The sequence below is a fragment of the Schistocerca piceifrons genome, chromosome 5, assembly GCF_021461385.2.
Source record: "Schistocerca piceifrons isolate TAMUIC-IGC-003096 chromosome 5, iqSchPice1.1, whole genome shotgun sequence".
NCBI classification, from domain to species: Eukaryota; Metazoa; Arthropoda; class Insecta; order Orthoptera; family Acrididae; genus Schistocerca; species Schistocerca piceifrons.
In genome coordinates, this window is record NC_060142.1 from 644,478,099 (window position 1) to 644,504,261 (window position 26,163).

A 26,163-nucleotide genomic window follows, 5' to 3' on the forward strand; every position below is an offset into this window, starting at 1 on the left:
AACTTGTACTACTGTAGTAGGCATGGGCTTCGTGTCTATCTTGGCCACAATAATACTTTCATATGGTGTTTGTAGTAGCTTACCCGCATTCCCATTTTTTTTATTCATTATTAAACCTACTCCTGCATTACCCCTATTTGATTTTGTGTTTATAACCCTGTATTCACCTGACCAAAAGTCTTGTTTCCCTGCCACCGAACCTCACTAATTCCCACTATATCTAATTTGAACCTATCTATTTCCCTTTTAAATTTTCTAACCTACCAGCCCGATTAAGGGATCTGACATTCCACGCTCCGATCCGTAGAACGCCAGTTTTCTTTCTCCTGATAACGACGTCCTCCTGAGTAGTCCCCGCCCGGAGATCCCAATGGACGCCATCATCATTTAACCATACAGTAAAGCTGCATGCCGTCGGGAAAAATTACGGCTGTAGTTTCTCCTTGCTTTCAGCCGTTCGCAGTACCAGCACAGCAAGGCCGTTTTCGTTAGTGTTACAAGGCCAGATCAGTCAATCATCCGGACTGTTGCCCCTGCAACTTCTGACAAGACTTCCGCCTCTCTTCAGGAACCATACGTTTGTCTGGCCTCTCAACAGATACCCCTCCGTTGTGGTTGCACCTACGGTACGGCCATCTGTATCGCTGAGGCACGCAAGCCTCCCCAGCAACGGCAAGGTCCATGGTTCACGGGGGTTTATGGGTAGCAGTTACTTCTGTAAAATATCTGGTAGTGGAATGTTCATATAAAATTAATTGTTGGTAAGGCGGGTACCAGGTTGAGATTGATTGGGAGAGTCCTTATAAAATGTAGTCCATCAACAAAGGAGGTGGCTTACAAAACACTCGTTCAACCTATATTTGAGTATTGCTCATCAGTGTGGGATCCGTACCAGGTCGGGTTGACAGAGGAGGAAGAGAAGATCCAAAGAAGAGCGGCGCGGTTCGTCACAGGGTTATTTGGTAAGCGTGATAGCGTTGCGGAGATGTTTAGCAAACTCAAGTGGCATACTCTGCAAGAGAGGCGCTCTGCATCGCGGTTTAGCTTGGTCGCCAGGTTTCGAGAGGGTGCATTTCTGGATGAGGTATCAAATATATTGCTTCCCCCTACTTATACCTCCCCAGGAGGTCACGAATGTAAAATTAGAGAGATTCGAGCGCGCACGGAGGCTTTCCGGCAGTCGTTCTTCCCGCGAACCATACGCGACTGAAACAGGAGAGGGAGGTAATGACAGTGGCACGTAAAGTGCCCTCCGCCACACACCGTTGGGTGGCTTGCGGAGTATAAACATACACTCCTGGAAATTGAAATAAGAACACCGTGAATTCATTGTCCCAGGAAGGGGAAACTTTATTGACACATTCCTGGGGTCAGATACCTCACATGATCACACTGACAGAACCACAGGCACATAGACACAGGCAACAGAGCATGCACAATGTCGCCACTAGTACAGTGTATATCCACCTTTCGCAGCAATGCAGGCTGCTATTCTCCCATGGAGACGATCGTAGAGATGCTGGATGTAGTCCTGTGGAACGGCTTGCCATGCCATTTCCACCTGGCGCCTCAGTTGGACCAGTGTTCGTGCTGGACGTGCAGACCGCGTGAGACGACGGTTCATCCAGTCCCAAACATGCTCAATGGGGGACAGATTCGGAGATCTTGCTGGCCAGGGTAGTTGACTTACACCTTCTAGAGCACGTTGGGTGGCACGGGATACATGCGGACGTGCATTGTTCTGTTGGAACAGCAAGTTTCCTTGCCGGTCTAGGAATGGTAGAACGATGGGTTCGATGACGGTTTGGATGTACCGTGCACTATTCAGTGTCCCCTCGACGATCACCAGTGGTGTACGGCCAGTGTAGGAGATCGCTCCCCACACCATGATGCCGGGTGTTGGCCCTGTGTGCCTCGGTCGTATGCAGTCCTGATTGTGGCGCTCACCTGCACGGCGCCAAACACGCATACGACCATCATTGGCACCAAGGCAGAAGCGACTCTTATCCCTGAAGACGACGCGTCTCCATTCGTCCCTCCATTCACGCCTGTCGCGACACCACTGGAGGCGGGCTGCACGATGTTGGGGCGTGAGCGGAAGACGGCCTAACGGTGTGCGGGACCGTAGCCCAGCTTCATGGAGACGGTTGCGAATGGTCCTCGCCGATACCCCAGGAGCAACAGTGTCCCTAATTTGCTGGGAAGTGGCGGTGCGGTCCCCTACGGCACTGCGTAGGATCCTACGGTCTTGGCGTGCATCCGTGCGTCGCTGCGGTCCGGTCCCAGGTCGACGGGCACGTGCACCTTCCGCCGACCACTGGCGACAACATCGATGTACTGTGGAGACCTCACGCCCCACGTGTTGAGCAATTCGGCGGTACGTCCACCCGGCCTCCCGCATGCCCACTACACGCCCTCGCTCAAAGTCCGTCAACTGCACATACGGTTCACGTCCACGCTGTCGCGGCATGCTACCAGTGTTAAAGACTGCGATGGAGCTCCGTATGCCACGGCAAACTGGCTGACACTGACGGCGGCGGTGCACAAATGCTGCGCAGCTAGCGCCATTCGACGGCCAACACCGCGGTTCCTGGTGTGTCCGCTGTGCCGTGCGTGTGATCATTGCTTGTACAGCCCTCTCGCAGTGTCCAGAGCAAGTATGGTGGGTCTGACACACCGGTGTCAATGTGTTCTTTTTTCCATTTCCAGGAGTGTAGATGTAGATGTAGAAGTAAAGCTGTGAGGACGGGGCGTGAGTCGTGGTTGGGTAGCTGAGATGGTAGAGCACTTGCCCGCAAAAGGCTAAGGACCCGAGTTCGCGTCCCGGTCCGGCACAAAGTTTTAATCTGGCAGGAAGATTCATATCAGCGCACACTCCGCTGCAGAGTGAAAATCTCATTCCAGTCGTGTGTCGACTTTGAAGAGCATATTACTTGTCGACTTTGAAAAGCATATTACTTTTCGCCTTGTCTCTGAGATGGACACTTAGTTTGTGATTTACCGCTCTTGTTGAGTGAGCCGTATAATATACAAATATTTTAAATGTTGGAATTCTAGTGAAGAGTGAACTTGTTTGGTATTTATTTATTTACAGCTAGTTTACAGGCGTGTCAGCTACCTAGAAAAAAAATGGTTCAAATGGCTCTGAGCACTATGGGACTTAACATCTGTGGTCATCAGTCCCCTAGAACTTAGAACTTCTTAAACCTAACTAACCTAAGGACAGCACACAACACCCAGTCATCACGAGGCAGAGAAAGCTACCTAGAAACTAAAAGCAGACTGTAACTACTGCTCTCTACTTTCGTTTGGTAACTGTGTGAAGGAGATAACGATTTTCAGATAATTAATTATTAAGATTACTTTGCTTACTAACGACTGTATTCACCAGATACTCTTAGCGTCGAAAATAAATGTGGTAGGAAGATAACCACGTGCCACCGAAAGATGTAGCTGTTTTGAGGTGACCTACTTGCACTCAGGACCTCTACAGCACCAAACAGAGTTAGGCAACACCTAAATGAAAATGATAGCGACTCAGAATAGCAATATATTACAATAATGTATTAATCGAAACTGCACAGGGTGGGGCAAAAAAAGTGGGCGAGAGAACAAAGTTCCAGAGTACAAGGAAACACAGGAGAAGAAAGGAAATACAGTACTAACCTGACTATGCCAGATGTTCAAAGTGACCACCATTCATCTCTTGGCACTTTTGGACCCTAGTCAGCAAGTTGCTGAAGGTGGACCAATCTGGACTGCTGGAACTGCTGCAGTCTCATCCAAAATGTTCTGCTGCAGTTCCTGAAGACTATGAGATTAGTTGCGATACACCTTAGACCTGAGGGTTCCCCATACAAAGTAGTCGCACACTGACACATCAGGTGACCTGGGTGACCAACTAGGTCCGCGACCAGACTGCAGGTCCAGGTGGAGTGTTCGTCCACGTGATCGACGTGACTTGCCGGTCTCTTGGCACAGGGGTCGGGCTGATTTGGTAGGACTCTGAAGAATTTTCTGGTGAACTGCAGTCACATTTTCTAGTGTGAGGGCGGGTTCGTTTTGGAATGTTTTTGACTTGTTCAAAACAGACCCTTTCTGACGCCGTTTTCGGACGAAGCGTTGCATGGCGCTCTTTGCTGGCACTTTGACACCATTAAAATTCTCAGCAAACTAGTGACCACACCGTTTCCTCGACTTTGTTGTCACATAACTTTCCACAACGAACACCCATGCTTCACTTTGTACTCCTCCACTCGCACTGACACAACTTGCACTACGCTGTGAACCAGTGTGAATCACATGGCAGGCGTACACGTGGTGTGCGCGTCACGGGATGTGGTTGTATACATACATTCACGTCCTATGGTATCCACTCGTCCAGGCCATCCTGTATAATAACTGTAGTATAAAGACAGTACATGACAACAGTAAGTGTCACTTACACTGATCTCTCTTTAACTCTGGTACAGTCCTGAATCCAGTCAACTATAACTATCATCACTTACAGAATCTCCAGTCTGCTTTTCTTGGCGGCGTCTGTTGACACGATCCTGATGCTTGCTTGAGGTAGCGTTGATACTGTACGATATTGACTTAGTGGAGCCGTGTGCGCACTTACGTCCGCGTTCTGCGGATTGGTGATCACTTGGAAACTGGTCCTCTAGTTGAGATCAGAGTGTAAAGTCTAACCAGACGCTTAGACGATTCTGAGACGACATCACATACAAATTTCTTGACATCCACTATCGCTTGGAGAGTTGTAGGACACTTCTTAATAGGTCACGCGTGCACTACAGCGAGCAAGAGATTAAAAGTTTAGTGGAGTACGTGTGGCATGTACATGGTTTTTTTTTTTATTTTTTATTTTTTTTAATGAAGGGAGATCCCTCAGCAGGCCCGATAAGATGCGTTTTGACAACGCCGGTCGTCCTAGTGTATCGGAGAAAGGGAAAAGTTTCTATGGACAGGTTCTGGATCTAATCTCGCTTATAAATGGTAACAATGTCTTCATAGGACTAGGAACAAAATGGTTCAAATGGCTCTGAGCACTATGGGACTTACCATCTGTGGTCATCAGTCCCCTAGAACTTAGAACTACTTAAACCTAACTAACCTAAGGAAATCACACACATCCATGCCCAAGGCAGGATTCGAACATGCGACCGTAGCAGCCGCGCGATTCCGGACTGAGCGTCTAGAACCGCTAGACCACCGCGGCCGGCCGACTAGGAACAGAAAGCTGGCTCAATCCGGATATCAACGGCAATGAAATTCTAAATTCTGATTAGGAATGTAGGTTGAACGGCAATGATGGAGGTTTATCTATAGCCACAAAAAAAATTACAATAATGTCTAGCGAGATCAGTGTAGATACCGAGAACGAAATAATGTGGGTGAAGACAAGTGTTAAAGGTGGATCAAATATGGTTATCAGATGCCTTTATAGACCCTCTGCCTGAGAAGCAATAGTGACGGAACAGTTCAGGAGAAACTTAGAGAATATTTTGCGTAAATTATCTGGTGATATAGTTTTAGGTGGAGATTTTAACTTAGCAACTATATGCACAGAGACTCGAGTGGTTAGGACTTGTAACACGGACAGAGAATCATGTCAAATTGTTTTAAGCGCTTTATTCGAAAATAACCTTGAGCTGTTAATCAGAAAACTGACTTGTGACGATAACATCTTAGATATTCTGGTGAGAAACAGATCCGAACTTTTCAATTCAGTCAGCGTGGGACAGGGAATCAGTGATTACAAGGCCATTACAGCGTCACTGACTACGGCTGTAAATAAGAATGTAAAGACAGGTAGGAAGCTCTTTCTACGTAGCAAGAGCGGCAAGACACAGATTTCAGATTGACCGAGCGGTCAGCATGAAAATTTCGTTTCCAGCACCAACAACGCTGAGAAACAATGGACTAACTCTTTAGACAGATATGTGCCGAGCAAAGTTGTGAGGGATGGAAAACGACCACCGAGTTTCGACAACCTTGTTAGGAAGCTGCTGCGAAAGTAGAGAGATCTTCACCGTAAATTTAAACGTAACCAAAGCCTTACAGCACAAGCAGAAATTTAACCTAGCCAAAATTAGCGTAAGGGCTATGCGTTCAACGAATTCGAAAGTAAAATTGTGTCCACCGACTTGACCGGGTATCCTAAAAACCTTTCGTCTTATGTTACATCGTTAAACGGATCGGAGACATCTATTCAGATACTCTGTGACCATAACGGCACTGAAGCGGAGAACGACAAGCAAAGGTCAAAATATTAAATGTCCTTTTCCAAGACTGATTCACGGAGGAAGATCGCACTGTAGAGTCTCCCTTAAATCGTCATTCTAACGACAAAAGGGCTGATATCGAAATAAGTGACAAACGGATAGAAAGGTAACTGAGATCGCTCAAAAGAGGGAAGGCCACTGCACCTGACGGGATGTCAGGCTAACAACGATCCAGCTTAACCTTTCCGTCTACGAGACCCAGAAATCAGTAGATACGGGCGTCCTGGTAGATGTCGTGTTCCTTGACTTCTGGAGGGCATTAGAGAGGTGGTTACTGGACTGAAGAGTTTGTAGCAAACAACGCAGCATGTCATTCGGAACGGAGAGAAGTCTTCGGACGTAAAAGCAATTTCAAGCGTGTCACAGGGGAGTGTTATAGGACCATTACTTTTCACAATATAAGTAAATGAGCTAGTAGATAGTGTCGGTACTTCCATGAGGCTTTTCGTGTATGATACTGTTGTATACATAGAAGTCACGATGCTATATGAAGGAAGCAAGGAAGACATCGAGGTCATTAGAGACGGAGCACAAGCTCATTTTGTGTCAAGGATGGGGAAGGAAGTCAGAAAAACCATACAAGGTACTCGTTCGACCAATGCTTGAAAATTGCTTGTCAGTATGGGATCTGTATCAGGTAGGATTGATAGAGGAAATAAAGAAGATCCAAAGAAGAGCAGTGGATTTCATTACCGGTTCATTCAGTCAGCACGAAAACCTCATAGAGATGATCAACCAACTCCCGTGGCAAACGCTGCAAAAGTGGCGTTTGGCATCACGATGTGGTTTACTGATAAAAGTTCCAAGAGTGTACGCTACTAGAAGAATCAACACACATATTGCTTCCTGCCAAGTGTATATCGCGACATGACCATGAAGATAAAACCAGAGAGTCTCGAGCCCCACGGAGGCTTACAGGCAATCGTTCTTTCCTCGAATTACTCGCGACTGAATCAGGAAAGGGAGGAAGTGACACTGGTACAGAAAGTACCTCCGCCACACACCACAAGGTGGCTTGCGGAGTATAGATGTATACGCAGGCGCAGACGTATGACGAAAACACGAAATAAGCCTTGTATTAAAACTTCCTGGTGGATTAAAACTGTGTGCCGGACCGAGACTCGAACTCGGGACCTTTGCCTTTCGCGGGAAAGTACTCTACCATCTGAGCTACCCAAGCACGATTCACGCCCCGTCAGTACTGGCCAGTACTGGCGGAACTAAAGCTGTGAGGAGAGGGCATGAGTCATGCTTGGGTAGCTCAGATGGTAGACCACTTGCCCCCGAAAGACAAAGGTCCCGAGTTCGAGTCTCGGTTCGGCACACAGTTTTAATCTGCCAGGAAGTTTCATATCAGCGCACACTCCGCTCAAGAGTCAGACTCTCATTTTAAGCCTTGTATTGTTACGTCCTCTCTGGAGGCCGGCCTTAACACAGTTGCTCCTGAGATGCAGGTAGCTCGCCGCTCTTCTCTATATAGCTGGGTTCTGTATCTTCCGATGGAGGCAGAACTATATAAATTTATTTACTGATTTCTGTCATACTAATAATTAAACTTTCGGACACTTTCTATCTGCAGTTGCTTCAGAAATAGATACTTCTAGGTTTACGGTCTGCAGCACTAGCACAGTGTTTTTGGAATCTGGAGAGCGACGCCAAACTGAGAAGTTCAAACCGAGTAACTTCTGCAGTTCTTTAGATATTTGCACGGATACGTGTAGCACTTTGTGCTGCTATCAGCACTATATGGCTACCGGCTCCGAAGTTGCACCCATGACTCAGGTGAGGGCGTACGCTTCTACAACGCCAGCGTCCAGTCTTCTGGTTCCTTTTGGTCGTAATGCAGCAACGTGTCCCGGAGAACTGCCCTCGGGTCCACAGAAGTAGGTCCTGGCAGTCCGCAACGCTTATTACCTCGCACATTTCTACGTCTCGATCTTCACTTATATTTCTTTCTTTACTGAGAGTCAGTGTCGTTCCTCTGTTGTTTTTGAAGCTAAATCTCCAGTTTCCTCCTAGACCCCTTCCCAGCTAATTTGTTTGACGTATGTAACTTAGATTTATCCCGTGATGCTGTGTGTAGTCGTACCCCACGTGTCAGCTATTTTGTGTTTGATGATGTCTCTGAAATGATCACAGTTCCGAGCATCATGGTCCCTCGTTCCAGCTTCTTCACAGTCACAATTACTGTTAATTCGAAGCCGGCCGGTGTGGCCGAGAGGTTCTAGGCGCTTCAGTCTGGAACTGCGCGACCGCTATGGTCGCAGGTTCGAATCCTGCCTCGGGCATGGATGTGTGTGATGTCCTTAGGTTAGTTAGGTTTAAGTAGCTCTAGGTTCTAGGGGACTGATGACCTCAGATGTTAAGTCCCATAGTGCTCAGAGCCATTTGAACCATTTTCTTTTCCCTAACATGCCTGTTGTATGGTATTACTACTCTGTTGTCTCTGTAGGAAGCCTCTACTTCTGTCCACAACCGGCGCTACTGTTCCTTACCTTCAACATCGTTGTCATCGGGGAGGACTGCAACTATTACTAATTTGGCTGAAGGTTCCCGATCAGTTATTAGTATCCTATCTTCATTCTCAATGTGGAAATGGCAGTTGGTGAACTCATTTAATTTGTTACCATTTTGAAGAGGATTTACCAGAATTTTAAATGGAACTGGTTTTTAACACAAACTTCCAAGTAATCCTACATTGTTTTTGTTCCTAGACCTGTATATCATTTCTTAAGAACCCTTTAATTTTATTGTCTTCAGGTACGTTCTTTTACTTTAAGGTCCTTCTAATACCACATCCCCACATGTCTTATTCTGTGTCTAGGGCTTTGTATGACTCTGCTACATGGTGTTCTATAGTCTTTCCTTTTTCAATTGCTATGGGTATTGCTTTGTCCATTGTTAGTTGAATAGGATATATCCATCTTTTCTGCTTTTCTATCCACATAAAGTATTATTCTGACAACTGGATATATCAAACTGCAGTAAACTCCACTTTGTTTTTTTTTTCGCCGGCCGCGGTGGTCTAGCGGTTCAGGCGCTCAGTCCGGAACCGCGCGATTGCTACGGTCGCAGGTTCGAATCCTGCCTCGGGCATGGATGTGTATGATGTCCTCAGGTTAGTTAGGTTTAAGTAGTTCTAAGTTCTAGGGGACTGATGACCACAGATGTTAAGTCCCATAGTGCTCAGAGCCATTTGAACCATTTTTTTTGTTTTTTTGTTTTCCTGATTACACTGCCACTACCATGGTGTTACGATCACTTGACGTCAGTGCTGTGTTGGGGCCATTTGCCCTCTCACATAGCAACCAGTCTGACATCAGCATCAAGTGGGTGGTCCAGGCAACAAATCTGCAGAGGCCACTCCAGCAGATGTCAGCCAGAAGGTTTTGCTGGCTCACTAGACCGGCATGTGGCACTGTGATCACCACAAGAGATCAGTGGCCCCATAGACCTTTTTGCCTCCACGGGGTCACATGGCCGCAAATAGATCCGGCTGTATTCTGGCATCTTCAGGGTATTTAGGCAGTGCCTGGGCTGAGTTAGGCAGTTCATTTCTAACGTGTAGTCTGGGCCAGGCACCAACTGCAATAACACTTCAAGGTACCAGCAGGATCTTTGGTGCCATATTCCAACCAGCAACATCGTCTGCATGTAGCAGCCAGACCCATCACCAGGTTTCGCCATGATATGGCCTCTGCGCTGAGGTCATGTATGGAATTTGGACTGGCCGCCATGGTGCTTCGTGTTATTAATTTTTTCATTCCAAAGTGAACTCATTAATTACCTTTGATATTTCTTGGGCTCTCAGCCCAACAAACAGTTATTGTGCCATTCTAGTGCAACTCTGACTTAATCACATGCTGTCGATGTAATAACTTATGCCAAGGAGGAGATGTGATTTCTTCTGTTTACCATTAAAGTTGTTCTGGGGTGTGTTCTTATTGCACCTCCAGCAGCACGGTATGTGTCAGCTGGTGATGAGGTGTTTTTTGTTGAACTCATTTTTTCATGTGTGTCCCACATCCCAGGCAGCTGTTGTTTTCTTTCGTATATCTTCCAAGTGTTGAGTGAAGTGACATACACTTTCCATTCCAGTAGAGTTACAGCATGGCTAAGCCAATGGACATTACCACCCAAGTGTTACAGCTTAAACAGTATATGCAACAAACACTCCAATTGCTGCTGGAGAAGATGCCTGCTTTCAATAAAATGCTACTGGAAATCTCCAGTCGCCTATGATGCATAGATATAATGGTGAAATGATTCCGAAAAGCGCTCCTGCCATTCCAGCCATTTGACAAAAGCGTCGAGCTGTGGGCAAACATGCAGCTTGGACAAAATTTCCTGGTGCATAGTACCGCAGGTGATGTTCAGCAGCGCGCATTCTTTTCGGCCTATACAGGCACTGAAATGTACCATTTACTGCAGCAACTCAAACCAGAAGTCGAGCCACACGCCTTTCCACGCTTTTCCCTATGAACGATTGAAATCATACTTACTAGACTATTTTGATTCCCAATCATATGTCGTGGCTGTCCATCACAAGTTCATCAGTTGCCATAAGCTCAGTTCACAGTCGAATAGGAAGTGTATAGAAAGGTTACTGGATCTGTGCAGAGACTGCCGTTTTCAGTATGCAAACCCCCAGTGGAAACAAGCATACACATTGCTTCTTTAGTTTGGGATATGATCCTCATACACCCGCCTCATGAGGAACGCTGCAATGGTCTCCTTAAGCTTAAGGATCCCTTTGGATACGTGTGTTCCCATCATTAGGGCTTTTGAACAATATATTAGATCATCAGCAGCTGTGAAGGATCCGTCTCAGGTATTTGCCACCCACATGACTCCATAACTTCACACCAGGCCGAGTTGCTCACAGCAGGCAAAGACATAGCTACAGCCTGCAGTACTTCTTTCATGACACATGAAAATCATGATTGTTACTGTTGCCGAGTCAAATGCTTGGCCTGTGGGAAAATGGGGACCCAAGACGGAAGTTTGTCAATCATCTTTCAAAGGGAAAGTGGAATTAGCTCGACTGGACCCTCTGGATTCTGGATCAGATATGGTGCCTGGTGTTTTCCTTTCTGATGTACTGCATTTTCTGGTTGTACTCCCTATCTCTGGTAGCCTGTTATCGCTGACATTTGGTGGAAATGCCATTTGATACAGGTTCATCAACGACTAATGTCAGTTGGGAAATGTACTGCTGCTTGAGCTTTCCTCCACTCCAGGCATTCTCCACACAATTCATGAGCTACAACGACGACACCATCGCAGTCATCATAGTCAAGGGTCAGATTAGGGCACAATTTCAGATCCAGACATACTCATTTAAAGCATACCTCATGTGGTTGATACGACTTGGGCTATGAGCATTCTACAGTTAGGCCTGTTTAATCTCCAGTGTCCAACCATTCGTAGTCAGTTCACTAGCGATTTGTGGAGATTATCTTTCAATGCTACTTACAGCATCTTTGTGAGAGGAGCTGGGGATGGCCAACTGCTAAGACAACATTACGGTAACTGGTAAAACTAATCATGTTTTAGCCACCGACCTCATCTCTTTATTTGACCTGCTCAGTGGACCAATCTCAAGTGCTATTTTCTTTTTTTAGCACAAGAAGAGCATCACAGATATCGTCCCCACTGCATTACGTCCATGACAGCCAGAATCTCCCAGTCCTTGAAGACACTAAACAACTAAAATCCAACACAACTACTATAGAAAATTAATCCCTCAGGTGGCAGGTATCACAGACCCACTCCATCAGTTGCTATTCCTGCATGCGACAAGGCTTTCTCTTCTTAATTCCACATGTCTCACAGCCTATGACCCTTCAAAGCCCTTAACTGTGGTAAAGGATGTACTATGCTACAGGTTGGGAGTGGACTTGTCGCACGAATTTAGTGAAGTGAAATACCCTACTGCGATAGTGTCCAAGACACTAACACAAGTGCATCGTAATCACAGCCAAATAGAGAAGGAAACCCTGGCTCTGCAGTTCCAAGTGTATGACAGACATTTTACTCTATTAACTGATCATAAACCTCTTTAGTCACTCTTTAAGGCTAATTCAAACATTCCAACCAGAACAGCGTGATGTCTCCAGTGATTATGTTGTTTGGTTTGTGGGGCGCTCAACTATGTGGTTATCAGCACCCGTACAACGCCCCAATCTTTGCTCAGTCTAATCTCGCCACTTTCATGAATGATGATGAAATTATGAGGACAACATAAACACCCAGTCATCTCGAGGCAGGTGAAAATCCCTGACCCCGCTGAGTATCGAACCCGGGACCCTGTGCTCGGAAAGCGAGAATGCGACCGCGAGACCACGAGCTGTGGACGTGATATCTCCAGTGATTGGGATTGTTCCTATCGGGGAACACCCATGACACACCATATAGGTCCATAGTGCAACAGACCAAGGCCTCTTGGACAAGACCCAGAGTTTGACTTGGGGCCAGAGGATTGTTTCCACAGGGATATCGAAACAGAAGAAGCAGGCACTATCTTCACCTTGGATTCAGCAGCTGTTACACACCAACCTTTAGGCGATCTAATCATCGGGGAAGTAGTTCGATTAGTGGACCATGGTTAGCCATTGACATGCGAACAATTAGGCCACCCAGATGTCTTAGCATACTGGTATCGTCGAAACGGCGTGTCAGCTCTCAGCGGCGTCCTATTGCTTCAGGGGGACAATGGTCGCAACCAGGTCCTCAGGTAACACGTACTGACACTCCTTCATGAAGGTCTTTGGGGTAATTTCCTGACCAAATGACTAGCTTGCCACACTTCTGTAGGAGAGGCATTGGCAACAATATTACTGAAATGGTTGCAGCATGCTCTTCCTGTCAGAGTAAATAGTTAGCTCTGGTTCGGCAAAATTTTCCATGCATCGTCGTCATTATCTCGCTTCCACTTAGACTTTACTGGTCTTTTCTTGGGATACTCCTGTTAATTGTCATTGATACAATAGCAATTTTCTTTATGTGTCTTCTCGTATGAGCCTTCGACATCGTCGAAGAAAACAATCCAACCACTGGCTCTCGTTTTTTCCATTGATGGGCTCCCAGAAACCACCGTGAGAGATAACGGACCCCTCCCCCATTTAGATCTGCTTAATTTGGCACTTCTTGTTCAGAAAATACTAACACGAATTCTTTACAGACGAATGGAAAAACTGGTAGAAGCCGACCTCGGGGAAGATCAGTTTGGATTCAGTAGAAATGTTGGAACACGAGAGGCAATACTGACCTTACGATTTATGTTAGAAGAAAGATTAAGGAAAGGCAAACCTACGTTTCTAGCATTTGTAGACTTAGAGAAAGCTTTGACAATGATGACTGGAATAATCTATTTAAAATTCTAAAGGTGGCAGGGGTAAAATACAGGGAGCGAAAGGCTATTTACAGTTTGTACAGAAGCCAGATGGCAGTTATAAGAGTCGAGGGGTATGAAAGGGAAGCAGTGGTTGGGAAGGGAGTGAGACAAGGTTGTAGCCTCTCACCGATGTTATTCAATCTGTATATTGAGCAAGCAGTAAAGGAAACAAAAGAAAAATGCGGAGTAGGAATTAAAATCCATGGAGAAGAAATAAAAACTTTAAGGTTCGCCGATGACATTGTAATTCTGTCAGAGACATCAAAGGACTTGGAAGAGCAGTTGAACGGAATGGACAGTGTCTTGAAAGGAGGATATAAGATGAACATCAACAATAGCAAAACGAGGATAATGGAATGTAGTCGAATTAAGTCGGGTGATGCTGAGGGAATTAGATTAGGAAATGAGACACTTAAAGTAATAAAGGAGTTTTGCTATTTGGGGAGCAAAATAACTGATGATGGTCGAAGTAGAAAGGATATAAAATGTAGACTGGCAATGGCAAGGAAAGCGTTTCTGAAGAAGAGAAATTTGTTAACATCGAGTATAGGTTTAAGTGTCAGGAAGTCGTTTCTGAAGGTATTTGTATGGAGTGTAGCCAGGTATGGAAGTGAAATGTGGACGATAAATAGTCTGGACAAGAAGAGAATAGAAGCTATTGAAATGTGGTGCTACAGAAGAATGCTGAAGATTAGATGGGTAGATCACATAACTAATGAGGAGGTATTTAATAGAATTGGGGAGAAGAGGAGATTGCGGCACAACTTGACTAGAAGAAGGGACCGGTTGATAAGTCATGTTCTGAGGCATCAAGGGATCACCAATTTGGTACTGGAGGGTAAAAATCGTAGAGGGAGACCAAGAGATGAATACACTAAGCAGATCCAGAAGGATGTAGGTTGCAGTAAGTACTGGAAGATGAAAAAGCTTGCACAGGATAGAGTAGCATGGAGAGATGCATCAAACCAGTCTCAGGATTGAAGACCACAACAACAACAACATCACCTATGTGTGCATGGCACCCTTCCATCCAGGACCCAGCGATCGTACGAGAGGTTTGTCTGTATGTTCAAGATACAAATGGCCAAGCTGCACTAGCACCATGCACTGGATGAGGCACTCACATCATACTTAGCCTCCTACCACTCGTCTCTATAAAATGGGTCTAGTGTGGCCGAAATACTGCATGGTGGGATGCACCGATCGCAACTCTCAATTATTCACGTGACCGTCATTTGCCCCTGGTGACCGATCTGCCGCCATTATTTCCTACAGGATGATGCCTGGTCATTCGTCATCTCTAAGGGCCACCAACATTGTGTGCTGGTGATTGTAACGCGTTGGTTACGTCAGACTATAGTCGAAGTGCAACTTCAAGGTGGCGTCAGATGCCACAAACACATCATTGAAGTGTGCTCCTGCAGTGTGTCAACCCCTCCAACTAGAAATCTTCCACAGTTTTTTGATCCAGAGTCAGACACATTGGCACCCAAAACCATCAACAAAATGTCCAACTGCCACCACAACAGGCTATGTCGTCTCCAAATGCCACTGAGATTGGCTCTCCCGTAACCCACACTATAGATGTCGACAGCATTCCTCAGAGTTCACCGCTTTTGCAGGCCGTTGGTGGGAAGACCATCACACGCTGATACTTAGAGGTGTGTCACACCCTCTCGTTCAGCGGGAATGGCAGGGATGCAACTACTGAGCCGTTCACTCTCTGACATAGGAACCAGCAGAAGATTTGAGTTCATGTGTTTACTATGAAACTTGTTCTGCATTGTTTGCATGGTTTTTTTATTGCTGCACCTCTAATGGCGCGGTACATGTCAGTTAGAGAGTCGCCAACCTGTCATGGTATTAAATCAGAAAAGGGGTTATTATTAGCACTTGTTACTGAACCACCTGTCCGTTTGTGTGTAAAGGAAGCTTCTGATATGAAGTTTTTTATTGGCTTGACCGTGTGTATGTACACTGGATTACTCGTTTCAACAGGACTAACCTGCCATTTTCAAATCAACAGAGTACAGGATCTGAAGATGGCAGCTTAGTCCTGTCAAAATCAGTAATCCAGTCTACATACAAGTGGCCAAGACAATAAAAAAACTTCATATTAGAAGCTTTCTTTATACTGAATCTCGTAATTTCTCGTTCTCCAGCTGACAGTGTTTAAACTGTTTGCTTTTGACGTCCAGGTAGTTTGACCGGTTCATGAATTACATGAAGTCTGGTTCCTGTATTGCATCTTGGTGGTACAATCGCCTTTCATTTGTTCTCCCACTACGCAGCAGTCGGATTTGGCAGGGGCGTTCAAAGTAAAAATCTGTTTGCTCCTGTGTCCAAGTACTGCTGCTTTCTTTACATGTTCAACGTGTGTATGTTTACTATAACTATATCTTAGAAATGTAGTATCTGCCCATTGCGTCTAAATTTCTACAGTTACTGCATGTTCATCGCAGAGTTGATCAAATTCTGCCACAACGATGCTCCTATTGCAGTATTTGCAGTTTTTATTACAACAACTACATACACAAGAAATACAACAGCAGTGACCGAGCACCAGAGCTACACAGGCATATGGAAACATTACCAGAGGAATAACTGTCCACGCGAAGGCCAGTAACACACAACGCTCGTTACTGCAAACTCATGGAACAGTCCTTGTACACCAGGTGAACCTTCACTGAGCAGAAATGATGCAAGAGAGTGAGGCCACGTTGGAACCATGCATTGGGGCCATCCTCCGGTTGGCGGCACTAGCAGTGAGTGATGCAGCCCCTTTCATTTTGATCTCTGCTGCTATGACAAAAGCAGATACTATACTACATTCCAATCTCCCCTTCCCTCAAATCCCCTGATGGGAAATCAGCACCGCAGATGTCAGCAGAAAAGGAAAGGAGGAATGCCACTGGAGACAGACTGAAGCAGCCAAGGGATCTACAGCAGAAAAGGAAAGGAGAAATGCCACTGGAGACAGACTGAAGCAGCCAAGGGATCTACAGGGTCCACCCAGGGCATGTCACATCAGCAGCAGCGGTGGCAGTGACAGTGGATCCAGCTGCAGTGTAATGGTAGCTATGTGTTGGCTGTTTGCCACCGTTGGCTCATTGGCGTCTGAAGTGGCGTCCCAGACATGGAACTGGGCAGTCATCTGTTTCCAGTCCAGCAGGGAAGTGGGGCATTTGGCTAGAAGTGGTGTGGATGATGGTGAGCTGGGTGCAGAAATCACCCCACGTCTGTTTATGTAATGGACACTGAGTCGCTAACTTCGAGAGACCGAGGCAGTGACGACAGGTGAAGGGGTAAGGGGTGCTCCTACAAGATGATGGATTCTGTCAAATATAGGACTCAGGATGGTCGGCGGCAGCATCTCTGACTTTGGCATCTGAAGGCTCCAAAGTGGCAGGGCCCCTGTGGCCCTGTGGTGGTGCCTGGACAAGAAAGGTCGTTGTGGAAGGACTTCCTGGTAGCATCGGCTGTGGCTGAAGGTGAGGTGAGCCGTGCCCTACCGAGAATGCAGCTTATTCTGATAGCACAAGGCTGACACCTCACTGGTGTCCACAGTGAATATTCGCAACTTTCTGTTGCTTGCATCATCACTGGCGCCTGTCGAAACAGTCGACTGAAAAATGCAGCTAGACAGGGGTTCCCAAGGTGTATCGTGAAGTCCACAAGTGCAGCTTGGTCTGTGGCACTGGACAGATAAGGTGCAGAAGAATTTAGGGCTGCAAGCAAAGTAGGATTTCCAATGGGTTTGTTATACGTTGTAGTATGACCCTGTAGGTGCTTAGCAACAGCAGCAATGTCCAGTCTGCTGGTCAGTCCACCAAGCACTTCTTTACTTGCGTCTTAAACGTGTGCACAACATGCTTCACTTCCCCATTCAATTGCTGCTGGAACAGTGTGGACATGAAGTGGACAGTAGCAGGGTGAGCTCAGAGATCTTGAAACTATGCATATATCAAATGCAGGCCATTATCAGAGAGGAACATCTGGATAATCCTTCAGTTCCAAAGACCTGGGTGAGAGCCTGCATTGTAGCTTCCATGGTGGTGGAGCATATGTATTGGACATATGGGTAATTGCACCGTGCATCGACCACCACCAATAAACATAGAATGACTAAAGAGACCTGCAAAGTATATATCGATGAGGCCAATGGATGACCTGGCGTGGGCCTTAAAGTGGAACTTCTTGCCACTGTACTTGATGCTCAGTGCACAGTTTGCACTCATGGACTATCTTCTCACTCTCCGACCAGTTGCAAGGTCAGAAAACAAAATACTGTGTGGAAACCTGCGTGCTGGCCATACACTAGTGGCCTTGGCGTAAGAGGGAAAGGATACAAGCCAGCAGGACTGGAAGGACGATGGTGTGGGGGTCATCCAAGTCGGTGCTAAGGAGGAGAGTGCCATCTACTGCCACCATCAATGGTGGAGAAGGAAATTGGCGTAGAGCAGACCAGACTCCTGATTGACAATTGCTCCAAGTAAGCACTGCTCACAAAATCAACTACCTGTGCCAGTATGAGTTTTTGTTGGGTGGCCTGCGCAACGCTATCAGCTATTACAGGTAGTTCACAACATGCTGTGATCAACGAGCTTGAAAACTACTATGGCTTTGTCAAAGGCCAGGGTGGTTCCTGTGGGCAAGTGCGACAAGGTATCTGCATTAGTATGTTGTACTGTGGCTCTTAGTGCACTCAGAAACACAGTCCAATGCTGAAGTAATTGTACAGTTTTGTCAGAAAGTCGTAAACGGGGGCCAAAGAGTGTTACAATCAGCTTACGGTCAGTGATGGTTGGAATTTGTTGCCATGCAGAAAAACGTGGAACGTCTGAAATGATTACACGATAGCTAAAGCTGCCTTTTCTATCTGAGAGTAACAGCATTGAGCGACTGTCAAAATTTTGGAGGTTAGGTTGTCCATAGCTGTCAGCAGTATTGTGAGCCAGAACCGTTGCAACTCCATATTGGGAAGCATCCATTTCGAAGATGATTAGCTTGCCCAGTGAAAGGGTACCAAGGCACAGTGACGTTCTTAGTAGCGATGCTCTGTCACAGTCTGCAGATCAACCGAAAGGGAGAAATTTCGAATAACAACTGACTTCACCCAGAAACGATTGGAGTTCCCTCAGGTTCCGCAGTTTAGGTACATGGTGCGCCGACCTTTGATGCTGTCTTTCCAAAGGAGGTGACTGAAGTATTCGATTCTGTTTGGAAAATCTTCAATTTCTGCAGGTTGCACCTAACCCCCACTTCTTCTAAATTTAGTGAACAGAAACCGGAGATTATCAATATGGTCCCATGACGATAATTTCATCAAGACAGTTTGCCCAGCATGGAACAACTTGGATTAACTGTTCTAAATTTTTCTGAAAAATGCTGGGAGCGGCTACAATGAAGAACGGCAGGTGCATATAAAGGTAGATCCAGACGTGAGTGTTGGTGACCATAATCTGCGGAGAGGTGAAGCTGATAGTACACCTCCAGAAAATCAGTTTTTGAGAAACACTCACCGCCCATCAATGTTGGGAGTGTTTCCTCAGGATGGAGAAAAGGGTAGCTATCTAGCAATAACTGGAAGTTAATGGTGGACTTAAAACCCCACATAAATGAAGTCTCCCCATAGGATTTCGGATTACACCTAAAAGTGTAGCCTATTGGCTAGATGGAATGTTGTTTGATGCCCAGGTCATGAAATCTGTCCTATTTTTACTTGACCATTGGCTGCAGACCAAATAGAACAGGCCGAGCACAGTAAAATTTGGGAATGGTTGTCGATTTAAGGGTGATGTGGATCATTTTCCCCCTGTAATACAAATTCATAGCAGAGGTCGTTTAATATCTGGAACGGGATGAAGTCGGAAACGAGATGCAAGGCATCCTAAATTTGGAAACCATAGGCCGTCAATATGCCGAGACCAAAAGTATTTTCGGACGTCGCAGTGCCGACGGCTAAAACCGTGACTGCCCTCATAACATCCTGATACTCAACGTCGACCGTGAATTGGTGTTGAACAGCGGATAAAAGAGAAGGGCGATCCAAATGATGATACTTTTCCAGTTTCTTGAGGCCCACAGAAAGCCCAGTATTGAAATGGAGCCGGTCGGCGTCGCCGAGCGGTTCTAGGCGCTGCAGTCTGGAACCGCTCGGCCTCTACGGTCGCAGGTTCGAATCCTGCCTCGGGCATAGATGTGTGTGATGTCCTTAGGTTAGTTAGGTTTAAGTAGTTCTAAGAGCTAGGGGACTGACGACCTCAGTTAAGTCCCATAGTGCTCAGAGCCATTTGAACCATTTTTTTTAATGGAAACAGAACGAGTGCAGCTGAATTTTCAGATCTTGCTGGGAACAATGAGCTCCCAGCTGTGCACTGACGTGGCACTATGCTGGGAATGTGTCCAGAAACAATCAGGACACGAGGGGAAAGAGCGCTGGGAAGAGCCACAGTCCGATTTCGAATGTCTCGAACTAGAGGTAAACGACGAGGGTATCGGTGAATGATGCCTTTGCTGTGGAAAGGCTGTAGCGCACTGCTGCTACGTCCATTACGTCTTCAACCTGTTCAACCACAGCCTTACACACTTCGAATACCTGACCGACAGCCAGGATCTCCTTTCATGTGGGGTCTTCGAAACGCAACCCCTTCTGATGTACCTTACTGTCTGTAAAAGAACGGACAATGACGTCGCATATCAGAGTCGACGTAGGGCTGTTTACAATGGGCACAAATAAATATCCGTTTCCGAATTGGGCCCGGTTTTCTTCGTCACTGGTGAAACTTGATATAGGAAGTTACAATCTGTGTTTGTTTAGGATAAGAAGCTCAGAGCAACTCACACATTTCAGAAAACGACATCGCTGCTACTCGGTTAACACAGCTAGTTTCTTAAGCTAATAGAACGTTTCTGACTCGATCCAAGAAAAGAAAAAGGGCTTTTCCAAAGTCGGGTCCTCTACCCGGAACACTGCAAAATGCTATTGCAAATGTTGCACGTAAGAGTTTGACACTTCTTCGTCTCTTGAAACCATGGAAAAGCTGGGATTGCAGGTGTGTGTGCCAAAGGCAGTTGCAAAAGGACCATGGCACCCCGTGAGGAAATAATGGTTCAAATGGCTCTGAGCACTATGGGACTTAACATCTATGGTCATCAGTCCCCTAGAACTTAGAACTACTTAAACCTAACTAACCTAAGGACATCACACACATCCATGCCCGAGGCAGGATTCGAACCTGCGACCGTAGCAGTCGCGCGGTTCCGGACTGAGCGCCTAGAACCGCTAGACCACCGCGGCCGGCGAGGAAATAATCAACAGATGAAGCAAATCTACCTGCTGTTGTTGTAACAACGGAACCAGTGATGGATCGATTTTGGTCGCAGGATATACATGGATGCGAAACAACCTCGTCGCCAAGAGCTGTCGTGTGTATGGTTTTTATGGCAACAATAAGATACATAAGAATTACGATGGAAATGAGACGAATGTGATAACATTAACATTGGAATACCAGTCCAGGGCGAGTCTAATAACAATCGAAGCTTATTACAGCAAAGTCGTAACAATCCTAGTTGGCAAGTTGAACTGTTACTGAACACAACTCATACGAGAGATAGCGGGTCCACGCTGGTGACGTCTGACTGGAAACACTCAGCCGCCGTTGGCACTGGCAGCGACATACACAGGTGCTCTCGTTTCAGTTGCTCGCCGAACACCCAAAATACGAGGACACGCCGCCACACTGACTTAAAGACGCGATCCATGTAGCGACTGAGACGACTGAAGCCGCGTAGCCGTAGCCATGTAACTTGCATGTGGGACGCCTTTGGTGTACCTGGATCAGAGGCATGTATCGTGCACTGCCAGGGTGAGCTGCCCGCCTCGTACAGCTTGGGTGCGTCCGGCCCAGTGTCGCCGGATCCCACTCTAGCCGGGCTAGCCCGCCGCACTCTGCTCTACTGATCTGGCCCACCAGGCTGCCGGGCAGTCAACGGCTCACGTCTCGGGGTCCAAGCTGAACTCATCGAGAGACCCGCTAAACCATAGAGCCAAAGCCATCCGTCATCTAGATATGGGGTCCGCCCCCAGTAGCTGAGTGGTAAGAGCGACAGAACGCAAATCCTTAGCCCGGGTTCGATTCCCGGCTGGGTCGGAGATTTTCTCCGCTCAGGGATTGGGTGTTGTGTTGTCCTAATCATCACCATTTCATTCCTACTGATGCGCAAGTCGCCGAAGTGGCGTCAAATCGAAAGATTTGCACCCGGCGAAAGGTCTACCCGACGGGAGGCCCTAGTCACGCGACATTTACATTTATCTAGATATGGGATGATACCTGATGTGTGATCTGGCTATTAGTGTCACTGACTTGGAGGAAATTACGCAGAAATACAGGTTATTGGCCATCGTAAATTAAGTATTTCCTTTGGTTTTCTTATAATAAGCTGTTATAACGTACTTTTTTTTGCAGCCCTTTATGAGGAATAAACTGCAGCGACACAGTGACTATTTAATTTTATTGTCTCTGGTTGAAACAGTAGATAAGGGTATGCAGGTTGTCTGCCTGAAGGGCGATAACGAGTTGGACAATAAAACGGCAATAATAAGAATAACAGGGAGGAGGATTGAAGTTTCTGGGAGTGGCTAACAGGAAAAGAAATCAAGGAACGGACAGAATGCCTACTCTAGACGAGAAAAACTTAAAGAACGACATACGCCCAAATAAAGAAACAGTTGAAAGTGCAGTAAATGCAAGATGTGAGAGCATGCAACTCGTTATACTAGCGGATTGTAATAGCACGCAGGAGCTGATAGAGGAAGACCATGAAAGTACACAGATCACAGAACCTACAGATGGCAACGGGAATTATGAAAGGGATGCAAACATGACATGAAAAATGGAAGAAGTTTATGGCCGGACCCACGGCCAGTTTACGAAATTTTTGAAAGTGCAGTGAGGCTACCTAAACTGGAGAATACGCATGTGTTAACCGTAGCAGTAAGACATCTGGTTAGTCACATTCATCCAAAACGCTATACCATAAACGTTCCTGTCATGAAGAAAGTGGATCATATTCAACTCAGTGTCAACAGCTTGCCTACAAATACAAAGACTCTACCTGACGTCTTCTTTAAGAGAATGTAGTAGACACTTGATATTGAGCATCGGTACAGGCACTTAGTGATCACACATCACCGAATTATGTATGATTACAGGTTGGGCTGGCCCCATAGCTCTGTGCTCATTAGGTTCACGTAGCATTCACTTACAATGAAATCGCACCCCAACGGCAGTGAAACAGACACAAATGATTAAAATCGGCCAGATAAATGCTATGCGCAGTGCCACCGGGAAAGTGTTAAGAGGAGTTGGACCTGCACAGACTATGTGTACAGGAGCCATATTCCAGAGACGGGGCATTACTTCACATGTCAGTCACAGAGCAGATCATAACAGCAAGCCATCATCCAGTGGCCACTGTTGTGATGCAAGATATTGTCAATACAGTCAGAAGATACAACAACATATAGAAAACTTAAAAACAGCAACATTACGGAGTCGACATGACAGGCTTATTTTCGCAATGGACGCAACAGCGAAATCAACATTGTGGCATAGCAGAGTAACAGATGAAACAGGGAGGAGGAGATTAGTGTTTAACGTCCCTTCGACAACGAGGTCATTAGAGACGGAGCACCAGCTCGGATTAGGGAAGGATTGGGAAGGTAATCGGCCGTGCCCTTTCGAAGGAACCATCCTGGCATTTGCCTGGAACGATTTAGGGAAATCACGGAAAACGAAAATCAGGATGGCTGGAGACGGGATGAAACAGGATTCTGCCTTCAGGACACAATGCGAGAACTTGGTCTTCATGTCACGAAGAGGTCTCTCAGCCCATCCGATTTCCAAAATCGCGAAAGTGCGGTAACAAATGTACATATCACCCTTGCAAATTGGAAAGGCAGTCACCACATTGCCAGATGGAAGGTCTGTGATGGACAGACAAGTGACCACAATCTTATTGACCTTACAATTACAAAAGAAGATAATGGCTTAGACACTAATATCCAGCCCGAGCGACTATACAATCTACACAAAGCTAATTGGGAACTTTTAGAGACACATTTCAAGATACAACCACTTCAGGGAAGCAGATTTGGTGCTGACGTCAAAGCGGACGAATTGGCGCGAATGTTGCAGACGGCACAAGATAAGTGATCCCAGCATTGTTAGGAAGTCAGAAGGGTTTAAAGTTCCCTGGAGCCCCACCATACAGTCCTTAAGACGCAGAGCAAGGCAGGTGTGAAGATACTACCAAAGATCAAAAAAATGGTTCAAATGGCTCTGAGCACTATGGGACTTAGCATCAGAGGTCATCAGTCCCCTAGAACTTAGAACTACTTAAACCTAACTAACCTAAGGACATCACACACATCCATGCCAGAGGCAGGATTCGAACCTGCGACCGTAGCGGTCTCGCGGTTCCAGACTGAAGCGCCTAGAACCGCACGTCCACACCGGCCGGCTACCAAAGATCCTTAGGGGCAACGGAAGAGACAGAAGGCTGAGATTCTATCGAGCAGTGAAACAACAATATAAAGAACTACTACACCAAACAAAAGTAGACAAATGAGAGGTGTACATTAAGGGAGCCATCAGTGCGGTATCTATTCACAACTTTGGCTCCCGACAATAAAATGACGGAAGGCACAGAGTAACATCTGCGTCTTCGGTCTGAATTACCAGAGCAGCGTGTGAACAACGTATTGTGATTCTATTTGCCCAGGAAGAAGCAAAAATGGCAATAATGAAGTTAAAGAAGAAGAAAGCACCAGAACCTGATAGAATACTGGCAGAAGTGTTGCATCAGCTAGTGGAAAAAATTGTACCATATATATCAGTGTCATTAAAAGCACGTTTTTGCAGTGTCGGGAGCTCAGAATCAGTAAAATCTCGAGTAACACATTGCTAAAAGAAGGGGGAGACAAAGACCCAAGAGAACATAAATCTTACAAGCCGATTTTTTTGGTACATGCTCTAACCCAAGCATAAGAAAAATATCTGTGCATCCACCTGAGGTACCACAGACATTTAATAGGCATGAGCCCCCTACAGTACGTGTTCAGGAAAGGGAAATCCACCGAAGATGGGATAAATCACGCAATGAATACTGTGAACATCTAAGACGACAAGTGTATAATAGACAAAATGATTACTATAGGTGAGGCGTTTCATAATTTGTGTTGGTCTGCCCTGTTCAAAAGAGTGAAACAGACAGACTGTCCTGGGTGTTTCCTCAAGAGTCTGCTAGATTACTGCACAGGCATACAGGTGCAATTAGAATCTCCTGGAAAGAAAATTGTGAAAGGCATCACCAAAGGCTGCTCACAGGACTCAGTTGGTGGTCCAGAGTTCTGGGATGTTGACATAGAGCCACTACTGAACCAGCTTCAGAGAGAAAACAAACACTAGAGGTTCCATCGCCTACACATACGATCTACTAATGATAGCACCTGCTAACATAACGGCTAAATTAGAGGAAAGAGTAGGGTAGTTCTTGAAAGGCCAAGAAACAGGTGCGTAGAAATCAAACTAACGATAGCAGCGCACAAAACAGTTTGTTACCAATAGGAACATTATCAGGAACGAAAATCCCACAGTCACACCTGTGAAAAGAAAAGAAATGTATAAGTACCTTGGAATTAACATCGGAAAAAGCAAATCTTTTATGCACATGTAGAAACCGTCTGCCAGAGAGGAATCAAAATCCCAAATAAAACAGCAACAATTGGTCAAATAATTTTTCAGCTGTCACTAAGTGTTTTACTTGCTACTGTGGCCTACTGGTCTAGAGTTGAACTGATAGAGCTAGAAAGATTCTATGGCAAGCACAGAGGAGTGTATTCCTTCGTCTGACAGGGGCGTATAAACAACACCGATTGAGACACTGCTACTGCTTTAGGTTTTCTGCCTCTAGACCTATTAGTAACTAAGAGAGCTGCACAAAATTGGCTCAAAGAGCACGAATGTGATGGGGTAAAGGAGACACTGGGCGCCAGAACCGTATCGAATAAGGAAATAAAAGGACGCATTGATAGAGGAGGCAAGAAATCTACGAAACGTCAGAAACGGAAAGGAGAACCATAACATAGCATAAAAGGAAGAACAAGAAGTACATACTACCTTCCTACGAAGGGAGCAGTACACTACCTGTCGCGTCCGCAGCTCGTGGTCGTGCGGTAGCGTTCTCGCTTCTCACGCCCGGGTTCCCGGGTTCGATTCCCGGCGGGGTCAGGGATTTTCTCTGTCTCGTGATGACTGGGTGTTGTGTGTTGTCCTTAGGTTAGTTAGGTTTAATTAATTCTAAGTTCTAGGGGACTGATGACCATAGATGTTAAGTCCCATGGTGCTCAGAACCATTTGAACTACCCGTCGGGACATCGTCCGTATCCCAGCTACTTCCTAAAAAACAGCGGAC